Below are 12,660 nucleotides of genomic sequence, written 5' to 3' on the forward strand. Positions count from 1 at the left end.
GGATGATGCTGGGTAGTCACTGCTTGTCTTTCTGGGCAAAAACCATTTCTGTCCTCCCCTGCCCCGATGGCCTTGGTGAAATCCCTCTTATGGTAACTGCTTGAGCACTGAATTTTTTCCAAGTGTTGTTACAACATGAAATCGTTGCAGCTTGCACAGGGGTCCGACTCATTCCCCACCAGGCCCACCCTCCACTTCTAGCTTTGGCTCACCTGTGGGTCCCAGGGACCATGCACGGGACACATGGGGGCTAGTGCACCATGGGGCTGTGCAGCCCCCTCTGGGACATTTTGCTGATTTGGAGTTGGACTTTGTTGCATGGAACGTATTCAGGAAGGGAGGAAGGGTAGATTTATATGGGGGAGTAAAGGGAGGGAGTAGCCGTCCCCACTCTTTTTCCCCATTTGCACAATAGTTGGGTCACTGAGCGGCCTCACTGTTATGGCTCTGTCTGGCCTGCTTTTTCCAAAATCATAGGCTTTTCCGTAGCCAAAGGGTTGAGTGTCTTAGTGACAGTGCAAATGTTGGGCTTTTCAAGGAGGTTTGGTGTCTTAGAAGCAAAAGTCCTGTTGGAATAAGATTTGGACTCATCATACAAATCTTGCTCCCTGAGCTTCCCTTCAGCTCCTGTAACCAGGCCACTCATTTAGCTTCTGGACAATGGATTTAGGAGGCCAACGTTATGTTCTTAGCTTTGGAAAATCTTGATCTGAGTTTCAGTTTGGTCTGAGTTTCAGTTCCCCAAAGCAACACATTGTTTGCCTGTGGGAATGGCTGGACCCGGCCATTAAGATTGGAAAAGCTGCCCACAAAAACTCATTTTCATGCTCATGTTTTACGCTGATGACTTTTCATTGTAACATCAGCACTTGCTGTGCTGGAAGGCAGCTCAGTGGAAGCAGGACCCAGTGAATTGCTTTGCAGGACATGTGTCCTCCCCGCCCTCTTGGGTCTTTCAGGTTGTGTCTCAAACCTCTGCTGGCAGATATGTGACTGCCGGAAGATATACCTGCACGAGATATTAACCCAGTGTCTGAAGTCCCAGAGTGCAGTATGGGACTCGGCATGTATTGGCTTAGCACCCTAAGCAAATAAGACACCAAAGCAAAAGTACCTTAAATCTGCTTACAAGCATAGCTGCTCTTCCAAATCACCCACACTCGGTTTTTAACCCACACTGTTATTTAAAGCACTAAAGCATGAGTTCTGTTTAGAGAAGAGCTTAGGAGAGGACAAGCACTTTGGCGTTCACAGGGTATGGCTAAGGTTTAGCAGGGAGCATTCTGTGCAAGTAAGTGGAGCATGGACCTTGTTCAAGCAGCTGAGATGGGTCCTGTGGGTCAGATTCCCGCGGTGGTTCATAGGGGACTTGCTCACTGCAATCTCGTTTCCGTGACAGGCTAAAGACGTGGTTCCTCTAACCTGCACTTTGGTTAGTAAGTTACAGTTATTTTAGGGGTGGCAAAGACATGGAGGATATGACCCAATTCTCGAGCCGTGCTTCTTGAGGACAGACGAAACCTCAAGCAAACCCCTCAGCCCCTCTCCTGAGCCTTCTTCCCTATAGCACTGTGGTTTGGGCAGGTAGCTGCTAGCCAAAAAGTCAACCAGGATTCAGGCTGAGCTAGGGACCTTTAGAGCTGAGTCCCCACCTTGGCCAATGGGGCTATGTTTATAGGTGGGCTGCACAATCATTTACTTTGGTGCAAAAGTGCTCTTCAGAACAGAGCAAGGGCAGTGGCAGAGTTTCCCCTCATCCTCTATCAGGGAAATAGGGTTCCTCCCACCTCCATAATGGGCTGTGGAGCTCATGGGACAACTCTAAAATTAGGGTAGATATCTAAGTCAGTGTTAAGTCCACACAACATAGCACCTCCTGGTTTAGGATGAAGCAAGCTTGGAGGCTTCACTGTGAGGAGGAAAAAGGCCCAGAGGCATGTTCCCCTTAATGAGAATGTCGCCCTCCCAGCAGAGATGCTGGTAAGACATGGTCTTTCAGCCTTGCCCCATAACGCCTTTCGTGTGGCCAAGGAATGAGCTGGATCTTACCTGTGTCCCGTCACTTCTGCAGGCTGCCCATCCAGAGCCTGCCCCTCCGTAGGACCTTGGCTTGCCCGGGGCCTGTGGGTGAGGTGAGGCCCATTGAAAGTGATTCAGTTTATGGATGGATTTATTTCACCTGTCTCTCTTCCCAACTAGGCGTCTCACCGTATTTAAAAAGCAGTGAACACCTCTGTTCTCCTGGTGCTTGCTTCTACCTTGACCTGCTTTTTCAGGCAAACTGGTATGAAGCTAGTTAAAATCCTGGTGGAGGAGTTTGTACTGAGACTTGCTGCACATAATAGAGCTGGTTAAACACCAGCTTGGCATTGGTTGGGAACAGGTTGTCAAGCTGGCCACAGTGACCCTTTTACTCCCACTCTGTCTGGCAGGTGAGGTGCGTGGCAACCACAGCAGGATTGGGAGGGTGACCACCTATGTCAGAGGATCAGTGGGAGCACCTCATCACCAGCGCATAAAATTTTGGCCCAGTGGGGACTTAGTGCTTTATGCAAAGCTGTGTAGATGTCCTTCCTGGGACTGTTCCTGTCCAGAGTCACTGGCTTCTCCTGTCCCCTCCCTCTCTCTCTCGACGTTGTGCACATGTTTTTCATGCAGCTGAATACCAGGGAAAACCGTCCTTCTTGTCTACTGAGTGTGAGCCAGGGGAACTCCCTCAGCAGCTCTTGAATCGAGCCTAGAAGCTGTGGTTGACCCTCCAGTCTTTGCTCCCCATCCCTTTGTTTCCGCTCCCTTTTCCTGGGACTCTTCCAAGCTCCCTCTTAATGTACTGTCTCTGCCCATTCACAGGTGTTAGAAAACCCCCCAGCTTTCTGGAGCAGCCAAAAACGTGGCTGCTTTCAGTACCGCTTGACTTTTTCCAGCGTTCTCTAATATTTCCCATGCACTCTGGTCTTTTTTCCTCTGCCCTCATTTGTGTTAACACACCTCTGCTCTGTGAACTGCTAAAGGAGGAGCTACCGGGGGTAATAACAGGAGGAGATGATGTGCTGTGAACTTTTGCACGGCCATTGTTGCTAGGGGAATGACTTCCTCTGTTTTGTTTTTTTTTTTTTTTTCACTTTTTTGTCTTTTGTACAAGTTCAGGAAGGTCTACAGCAAGTCAAGCCTGGCCGCACTTCATAGGGATGTGCTTTAGAAAAGGCAGCGCTGGGAACAGTGGCTGGAAATTTTATTGCTTCCTGTTATGAGGGCTTGGGGAACCAGGATGAGTTTGGGGGTGAGAAGCAGGTCGGCACTAAGCCCAGGTACTCCCCCAAAGTGCTCAGGTGGGGCTGGAGATGGACTTTTTTCTTCTCTTGTCTTCCGTGGCTACTTCAGGAAAGGGAAGCGAATAGAGGAGGACATAATTGCCTGATGTGGCCTTTGCAGAGACCTCTGACTCTTGAGGCAGATCTCTGCTTTTCCTATGCTTTCTTTGGAGCAAGAACAGACGAATAGAAAAATGCTATAAAGAGCTTTACCGAGCAGCGTGGCTCTCTGATGTTAGCGCGGCCCGTAGCAGTGCTACAGCGTTTCATGCTTCCTGAGCTTCCTTTCTTTACTACCTTTTGGCACGTTGGCATGTGTGACTGTAGAGAATAAAACCAGCCTTGAAATTTTTAACAGACAGGGTCTTGGCCGAAAAATATGGGGTTTTGTCAGTGCTGAAATTTACCTCAAGGATGTGTCCATCACAGTGAAATTTTCAGCTGGGAAGGGCTAGAATAAATCATTTCTGCTCACCGGCTTGGGCTTAAATGCTTCCTCCGGGCTTTTCTAGTTTGCGATTTAAATATTACTGTTATGTAAGTATATTCACTTTTTTGAGACTTTCCAAGTGAAGGACTTTTACCTTTCTGCAGTCGTCATTCAGCGGTATCAAAAAGATACATTTCAATGTTGCTGAACAGAAATTTTATTCATTCTGTTATCATCATTGGTCTTCGGTCCAATTACAAATTAAAGCAGATTCTGTCTACTGACCTGATTCTGTTTTTGGTCTTTTTGGCTAACAGAGGCCCTACTGTGGTGATAAATGGCCCAGATCTAATGGAAATTCAGATTCAGAGTTTATATTTTCAGAGTGCTTTAACAAAAACAGCCTTCGCCTTTTTTTTAACTGTCCTTACGTGAGACAGTCAACGTCTCCACAGCCTTTGGAAAATGCACGAGACCTGATTTTCTGCGTTTGGCCCCTGCAAGAACCAGAGACCAGCTGCGATATTCTGGTCCAGGTCAAAGCTTCCTTGGGTTCACCTAACAAGCACGGATGGATGCAAGCAGAGATCAGAAAAAAATGAACCTGATGAGAAATGGCTAGATGCCTGGGCTTGCTGCAGTTAAAATGACCCGTTTGCTCTGTGGCTGTCATCACCACTGTGCTGCAAAGTCCACACAGAGATTTGCGATGAAGCAGATTTTGCTAACAGGTGCTTGCATAGCATTTTATGGTGCTTACAATTTTTTTTTTTTTTGTTAAGATAGTTGAGCTTTTGGCTGAGTTCTTACAACATGAGCCTGGATTATCCCCAAATTTTGGAGAAGGCCCAAAGCTCTGGATAGAGAGAGGAAGTTTGCACAGCTGAGATTGTGTCTGCCTTAAACTAGGGAGCATTGCAGAGCTTCTTGACCAGAGCAGCTGAATGCAGGATTGTGGTGGCCATTCCCACCGCTCTGTCCCGTCTCCACGTGCGGTCGACCTGGCTGTCTGTGTAGCAGCTCCTGAATGGTTCCTGGGCATGGCCAAGTGTGCTAATGGGACAATTTGCCTTAACCCCATCAGTTGCTGCTCTGAGCAGCAGTCTCACCCTCCAGGAATGAAGGAAAGCATGGCCCAACCCTGGGAGAAAGGCACTGTCGAGCTGGAAGCAGCCCTGAACCCAGCCCATCAGGGTTCAGATCCTGATTTTTCTCTTGAATTATTATTGCCAGCTAAAGAGAGGTTGGAGTCACAGAACACCTCAAATTTAGCCTGGGGAGGCATGGCCACTGGCATAGGAGGCATATGTCTCTTCCCTTCTTTCTGATTTTTGAGGCACATCCCTTGTTTTTCCATCTTCTCATTACTGGTCCAAGTTCAGCATCACCCACTCAAATTCCCACAAACAAAGTTTTTGAAGCAGAGAGCTCCGCTACACAACGCAAACGATGAAGTCGGGGTAAGGAATCACTGCAGCATGCTGCAAAAGAGAGGAGTGGGAATCTCCACGTCTTTAGGACGAGATCAGATGCCTTTCGGGACGCGGCGTTTGAGGAAACGCAAGCTATGAGGCTCAAAGGCACTGGGAGTGCCAAGAGTCGGTGACCTGGGCTGGGCGCAGGCATGTGGTTGGTCCTCTTCTTGCAACCTCATAAATTCCTCGTGCGGGGACCGGCGGCTCTGAAGACAATGAGGATAATCACAGGAAGAGGGGAACTTCAGAAAAGGAGGAAGCGTTTATAGAGGAGGGCGCCGTTCCCTGAAGCACATGTTTACGCCTGACCAAAATCTCTGTTTAAAGCCATTTTTAGAACAGCCGCCCTCTGATAAAGCCATGGGGCTGCAAATAGCAGCCCAGCCAAAGCAGAGGCACTAATGAGATTAAAACCTGCTACTTTTTCCTCTTTAGTCACGACGTTTTAAAGAGACGCCTTCCCTTGTACTGTCCCCGTGAGCCCCCACCATTCACTGGGAAAGCCATAAGGCCCACAATCACTTACGGAGTAACAAAAACGCTGGGGGCGAGGGGCAGGCGCGGAACAAGAAAATCCAGTAGTTCTGCAGTGGACTTCAGATTATGCAAACAGAGGAGAGTTTTTTGCAAAATCTATACTTTCCTTTTAGACAGCCTTGGTATCTTGTTCTGGTTGCTCTCCAGCCGGGGGACCTCTCCTGGGGCTCTTCCATCCCTGAGCGTGAATTTTACCTTTCTCTCTCCAGTCCCCATCCGGCACCTTTGCGGCAAGGCTACCCTCATTTGCTGGATTCAATCATTTTTGCTCCCCAGGCATGTAATTCCTAAGCCCAACAATGCTCCTAAATCCAACTATTTCCAATAAGGTAAAAATCTGATGCTTTTAATTTGTTGCACTTTTGTGAAATTTGTCTCAGCACAGTGAAGTTGCTTCCTAGGTTCTGTTTTAAACAGCAAGCTTATTAGTTGAGCAAAGACGCATTCCTTCATTTGGTACAGTTTTGAAATGGATTGAATGAAAAGCCAAAAGGTGAAAATTAGAGAAGTAAATGCACTCGCTCCATCACAGCAATGCAGCACAGAGATTTGTAGAGATTGGGCCAGACTGGATAATTTTGCTTGCTACTCATCGCTAACATAGCAGGGAGACGTAATACTCGAGCTGATTATCATTTGCATCCAACTGTTATTTATTTCAATTGGATATTTAAACATTTAAGGTGAACATTTATAGATCAATATTCTAACATACGAGAGGTGCCTGAGCGGATAGACAGCTCCCAGGAGAAGCCAGAATTGAACAAGTCTCCGTTATACCTATTCCCTCAGCCCTCTTTTTTATCGCCTTTTCTCATTTCCAAGCGTTATTTAGAGGCCAGAACATGGGGCACTGGAGGGATGGGCAGGGAGTGAAAAGGTGCCTACAACTGTTTTAGTCTGGGGATTTATTTAGGGCTGGAAAAGCTCTGTCTGTTCTCCAGTGTCTGCCTTGGAAGGAAGAAAACACAAACTGTTTATGGGAGCGTGTATATTCCTGCTCTTCTGTGTTACTACTGCAAATACGCACAGCACAGGTTTTGGCATTGACGCAAACCTGTCCCTCCTGGCGATGAAAACCGAGCTAAAACCTTCCCCGCTCCCTGCCTGCTCCGCACCTGGTTTACGGCTGTATCCACTGCGCTGAAGGCCGGGGACAAAGGAGACAGAGTGCTGGTCGCCTGAAGAGCGGCCGCCTCGAGAAAACTTCCACCGAGAGAGCTTGCTGGGTATATAAATAACCCATGCGGGTTAGAAATCAAAGGCCGAGAAAGGCTCTCCGACCCGCGGGACCAGCACTGTGCCGAGCTGCCTTTTATCTCTAAGTTGCTTCTTGCAGTCCTGCGGAGCCTGAAAGTTGTTCTCAGATAGTTATTTATAAATAACTATACTCTCTGCAGCTCCATCCCACCCCAGCTGGAGCTGGTCAGAGTTTGGCACAGTCTTTGATGGGAATAAGAGCTCGGTAGTCATCCCTCAAAGCACGTGCCTTTTCAAGGAAGCTGGTGCGAAACGTGCTGGAAGTGGCAGGATTCCCACATGGGATCGTGGTGTAGCACCTATGGAGGTGGCCCACCAGGCTATCCCTAGATCTGAAGGTCCACACGGGCAAGAAGGTCACCGCCGCTGTGCAGGTGGCCTTTGCAGGGCTCCCTGAAGCATGCAGGAAGCTGACTCCAAGTCCTGGGAACTGTGTGGTAGCAACGTCGCCCTGGCTTGCTGCACATTTCCTCTGTCTCAGCTGGAGTCCCCACCATGTGTCCAGGCAGGTCCTCTTTCCCATGAAATGATTTCAGCAGCATGTTGACGTCTGAAATGCTATTTTAGTGTGCATGCTGCCATCTGCTTCGAAGAGCACGGCCCTCCCCCAACGGAGCTCCGACAGCCCTTGGATATGACCCTGACAAAGCAGTGCCGTGCATTAATCATCTGCCCCATTTCTGGCATCTTGGCAGGGGAGGGAGGGATGGGACAACACTGCCCAAAGTGCTGGAGATGTGCAGCATTTCACAAGCTGTTGGCCACATTGTCATCTGGCAAAGCTGTCCTGCTTGAGTTGCAGCCCAGGCCACCCATGGCCATCAGCACCAAGGTCTTGTGCAACATCGTTAGCCAAGCAATGGCTTCTGGAAGGGACATCTCCGGGGAGGTTGGGACGTTGCTGGAGGGAAACGTCCAGACCTGGTGCTCTCCTCCGAAACCTGCTCCCTATCCCCACCAGGTCCTTTGAGAGTGCAAGCTTTGTAGGAGTGTTGTGTGCGCAGGTTGAAGCATGCACTAGGGTCATGACAATTTAACTTCATTAAGGGTTGATTTCCAAAAGGAAAAGAAAAAAGCCTGTTTCCCTAGTGTGGCAGTCATATCCCCCAAGGTTGTTTCCATCTCTGCACCTGACTTAGCTGAATGCTGGGCTCTTTCCACCTGCCTATTGGAGATGGCTACTTCTGAACTACACATCAAGTGATCACTGTGCATGATTAGTCATTTTTTAATCTGAAGCGCTTCAAGAAAGTCACTGCAGTACATCCGGAAACATCATCCCCCCTGAGGACCCATTAGTGTGAGGCTGTGCCATGGGGCCAAGCTCCAATGGAAGTAGTCTCATGCACCCGTTGGCTCTTGCAGAGCAACTTCCAATAGCACAGGCTGAAGCATGATGACAGCGTGGCCCGGTGTAAGGACGCCACTGCTTACAGGAGTGTCGAGGTGAGATGTTCCAGAGGGCAGGACCTGCCCATCCACCCGCTTTGGGCTTTTCAGGCAACCTCAGCCTTTTTGCACAAGTTGCAAATCTGATAGGACCCTCCTGAGATGAAAGCTCTCCACACATCATATGGTTTCTAACTCCCCCCTTGATCAAAAAGGACATCATCCATGCTTTCTCCCCTTGGAGGCTTTGCCTGATCCTTTTTTGGACTTGTTGGCTGCTGCTGTCACTTCTTTCTGCTCATTCCTGGCCTCCAGGGAGACACTGCCTTGATTCTCCATTTCAGTCTCAGCAGCTACCTGGAGTCCCAGCCCTGGCGTGGCAATGGCAAGGCTCCCCATGAAAGCAGTGGGGAAGATATGTGATCCTTGGACCACCAGGAACAGGGGTTTCTTCTCCATTTGCCTTAGGTCTCATTCCCAAACGTCCTTGTATGTCTTTTCCTTCTACGAAAAAGCCAAGAAAGTCTGTTGTGTGCTCGCAAAACCACCTCAGTCCTCCCCTCGAGAAGGGAGATCTGCCCTCTACCCTGACCCATGAGCTCTTTCAGAGAGAGCCTCACCTGGGGCTGCAGCAAAGTGGGATCCTGAAACAGGTTTTTCTCACTAGTGAGTCTTGCCTTTCTCTCTCTCTTTTTTTTTTTTTTTCCTGACCAATTCTCTGCCCACAGAGCTTTTGCTAAAAATGTGTTTTCCACATGTTCCCTATTAGTCATGCTTTCTGTCTTTGCAAATCTGTTACCAGCGCCGCTAACCCATGCTACGAATTGACTTCCGACAGCCCCCAGAGCTCGGCAGCAAAATTCCAGGCAGCGTTCCTAAAACAGACCCGGCGGCTTGTTTGCGTTTAAAAACAAGCTCCGCTCTTCCCCCGTCACACAGCACCTTCCCTTCCTCCGTAAAGGCTTGGGGAGCCCTGGCGAGGGCTGGAACCGCCCCGCGTTCCCGCACCGGCAGCGGCGGCAGGGAAAGGGCCCACCGGGGCGAGCGGTCCTCCGGCCGCGTCCGCGCGGGGCGTCCCGGCGGCGAGCGCCGCGCTGCCCCATAGGCGGAGTTTGACAGCCCGTTAAATACTTCCCCGAAGCATTGGGTTCAAACCGCTGGGGCATGGCTTGACCGTGGCGGCAGCTGTTTATCTAGGGCCGGGCGACGGGCTCGGAGCGCGGGAAAGCCTTGGAATGCCGACTGGGGGGAGAAACCCGCGGCCAGGAGCGCTATGTCCCTGTAAGTAGATTTTCCGTTGCATTTTGCCTTCAGTTTAAACAAGCGGAGAACGGGGGAGAGCAGAGCACAAAGGAAAGACCTCCAGCAAGAGCAGATTTTTTTTCCTGCTTCTTCTCCAACCCCTCCCCTCTCTCCCCCCTTCCCCCCCGCCCCCCCCAGCCTTATTCTGCCTTTTTTAGACTCAGGTTTAAAACTTTTCCCAGTTTCAGCGGTTGCATCTGCAATTACACAGAAGGGTCGGTAGATCTCGGGAAATAACTGTGAGGCTCGGAGCCAAAAGGCAGATCCTCTACCTGGCTATGCTCGATTTTCACTAATTTAGGAGTGAGCCAAAGGCTCCAGAAACGTGGCTGTTGGATTGCGTGAACTTTGGGTCAGGATCAGCTGGGAAGAGGGTGCAACTCCCCTCTTCATAGCTGTTTCAAAGTGCAACGTTTACCCAGCAGGTATTTTATATGCTGCCTATCAAATAGTCTGGAGAAGGCCAGTGAAGTTAGATAATAGTGAATGAATGGATTGCAAAGCCCGAGGGATGTGAGACGCTCTCATGTGATCTCTCTGGCAGGTAACTTAGCTAATCTACCCTAGCGTTATAATCTAATCCATCTACTTGCTGCAGTTCCACACGCTTGTTTTTGCCTAGGGATATGGACGAATTGAACTTTTTTATTGAGCAGAGGAGTTGCGTTTGAGGCATTTAGAAGATCCAAAACCCCGTCTTCTTGTGCTTTGACAGTTTGCATTTTGGGGAGAAAGAGACGTAGTCTTTTCCTAATACCATCCTGCTCATTCAGCAGAAGCAATGTGACCATTTGGAAGCTTGTTTGCCTAATAATTGCTTTCAAAATGCAACAAGGTCCTAAAAACCTCAAGCAATTAAAGGCATTAAAGTCTCATTTTGCATGTAGTGAATGCATAGACTTCCTAATCAGCCAGCTGTAAAAAAAGTGCTGAAAGTTTAACTCAGCAGATTGTAGGAGGGTTTTTTCCTTCGCTTTCCATGGGCTCTTTCCAATACGGTTCTGGGAGAGGGTGGCCACAGAGGACCATCCAGGTACACCGAGGCAGCAGCGGGGTCCCTGGGATGCAGAAACAGCGCGAGGTCGTTCCCTGCAGAAGTTGCTGCAGATCCAGATGTGCATGGAGGGTGGCACGTTTTCAGAGCCGGTGGGATTTGCACCGTTCAGGACGGGACTAGCAGCTACGGCTGGTAGCTGGTAACTGTCAGAGATACCACCTTTTTAGAGCAAAATATCAGATCGGACCTTGAATATTTACTCTAAAATCCAGTGTTGCCCAGGTCTGCTCCTCACTGGCCCAGCAAAACTCCTGTTGGAAGCTTCCTCAACTCTGGTAATTTTGTCCATGAGTAACAGTTGAAAAATGGTAAATTACCCCCAGTTTAGACCTCCTAAGTGAATGCTGAAATGAACTGAAGTGCTCAATGTGACATTTGCAGTCCACATTTTAGAACAAATCTAATTTGCAGTAAATTGGAGGTGCAGATGGGAGCAGGTGGGTGGCTAATGCTGCCCTAGGAGTAGTCAGGCTGGAGCAGACCTGAGCTCCAGCATGTCCTGAGACCTGCCTCCACCAGCACCAGGTGCTCTGGAGACGGACGCGCTGCATCCCGCAGTGGGCGAATACGCCACAGCCGTGCAGCGGGGCCTTCCCTTCCCAGCCTCCCATCAGCCAGAGCCAGGCCAAGTGCCCAGATTAATCTCGCAAATAATTTAACTCCCCGTTTTACCCAAAACTGAACATGGACACAGATCAGTGGCAGGGTTAAGGACACTTTGAAATGTATCCATTGAGTTTAAAGGAGCAAAAATCACTTAAAGGGGGTGCTTTCCCATCTTGCCTCTTAATAAACCCCATTTCCTTAATAAATAAATAGCTCTGTAGGGATCACTTTCCATGTTCTTCTCCACTGGCTGTATCTGCAGCAGCAGTTCTGTAATGATCACTGGGGCTGAGGCACGGCGGACACACCACCGCAGACGTTTTCTGGACGCTGACGGACCCAAGTGGACCCTCTCTCTACCCGCTGTGTGTCAGGGCTCTCCTCCTATACAGTAACCCTGAGACGCTGTGGTTGTACACCCATTGCACAGACCCATAAAAACTGCCCCAGATACCTCCAGTCTAGTTGGAGAGGCTGCTGGCTTGAGTCACTTTTGGGACAGGAGATGGGGATTTTGGTCCCAGTGACTTTCAGAGCTGTTGTGCTTCAACTGAGAAATTTGGGGGAGGCAGGAGACCTTCCTCACTGCTTCTTCCGGCTTGTTAGCCAGCCTGGGGCAAGTTGCTTCCCTGCTCCCTGCCTCAGTTTCTCCAGCAGTAGGAGAAGAATAACAGCCCTCGCCACCATCTGCAACGTGCTCCTGCTGTCTGAGTCCGGCATGTGAAGACTTGAGGTTTTGGGTTCACAGAGGATTTGTTTGATCTAGAAATAGCAGGGTTAGAAAATTCCATCTGCCTTTTCTCGAGAGCTCTTGACGTTGAAAGAATTTAGCTGGATCTCAAGCCTTGGGCTGCGTTGTTCCCTCCCGCAGCAGCGTGGAGACTGGCGCTGAGCAAACTAGCTGCGTTTGGCTCATATCCGAAGACGCAGCATGAGGAAAATAACATTCCAGAAAGGCGCAATGTGGAGAATAGAGTAAGTCACGTTTCCCTCATTGCTCCCACGTGAGGCTGGGCTGGGGAAAGCAGCTGTGTGAGGGCTCCTGCCCCGCCAGAGCCAGCAGGGCCGAGCCCCGGCTTGTGCCACAGAAACCCCACACCTAGTTGTGTGTTTTCATCTAAAACCAGAGCAAAGTCCACCTAGGACCAGGTTCATGTCTCATGGTGTTGTTTGGCCTCCTGGACATTTACCTCCGTGAATGAGCGGGTTGTGGAGGGCTGAACTGAGGGGTGGGTTTGGTGTGGGTCAGGCTCCTCCAGTAAATGTATGGTAGCTCCTTCCTCTTCCTCTGCA

The 12,660-nt window shown here is 49.6% G+C and overlaps 1 protein-coding gene across 6 annotated transcripts in view; it reads left to right on the forward strand.

The window, feature by feature from the left end:
• GJC2 (gap junction protein gamma 2) overlaps positions 1-12,660 on the forward strand; it is a 39,766-nt gene that overhangs the window by 18,635 nt on the left and 8,471 nt on the right. The window contains exon 1 of one of the 6 annotated variants that reach the window (XM_068934084.1): positions 9,335-9,683. The exons of the other annotated variants lie outside the window; for them this stretch is intronic. The gene's annotated coding sequence lies outside the window, so the exon portion shown is untranslated. Of the gene's footprint in view, positions 1-9,334; positions 9,684-12,660 lie in introns of those variants that run through there. 6 annotated transcript variants of the gene reach the window in all.

This window comes from Struthio camelus, chromosome 2 (assembly GCF_040807025.1).
Source record: "Struthio camelus isolate bStrCam1 chromosome 2, bStrCam1.hap1, whole genome shotgun sequence".
NCBI lineage: Eukaryota > Metazoa > Chordata > Aves > Struthioniformes > Struthionidae > Struthio > Struthio camelus.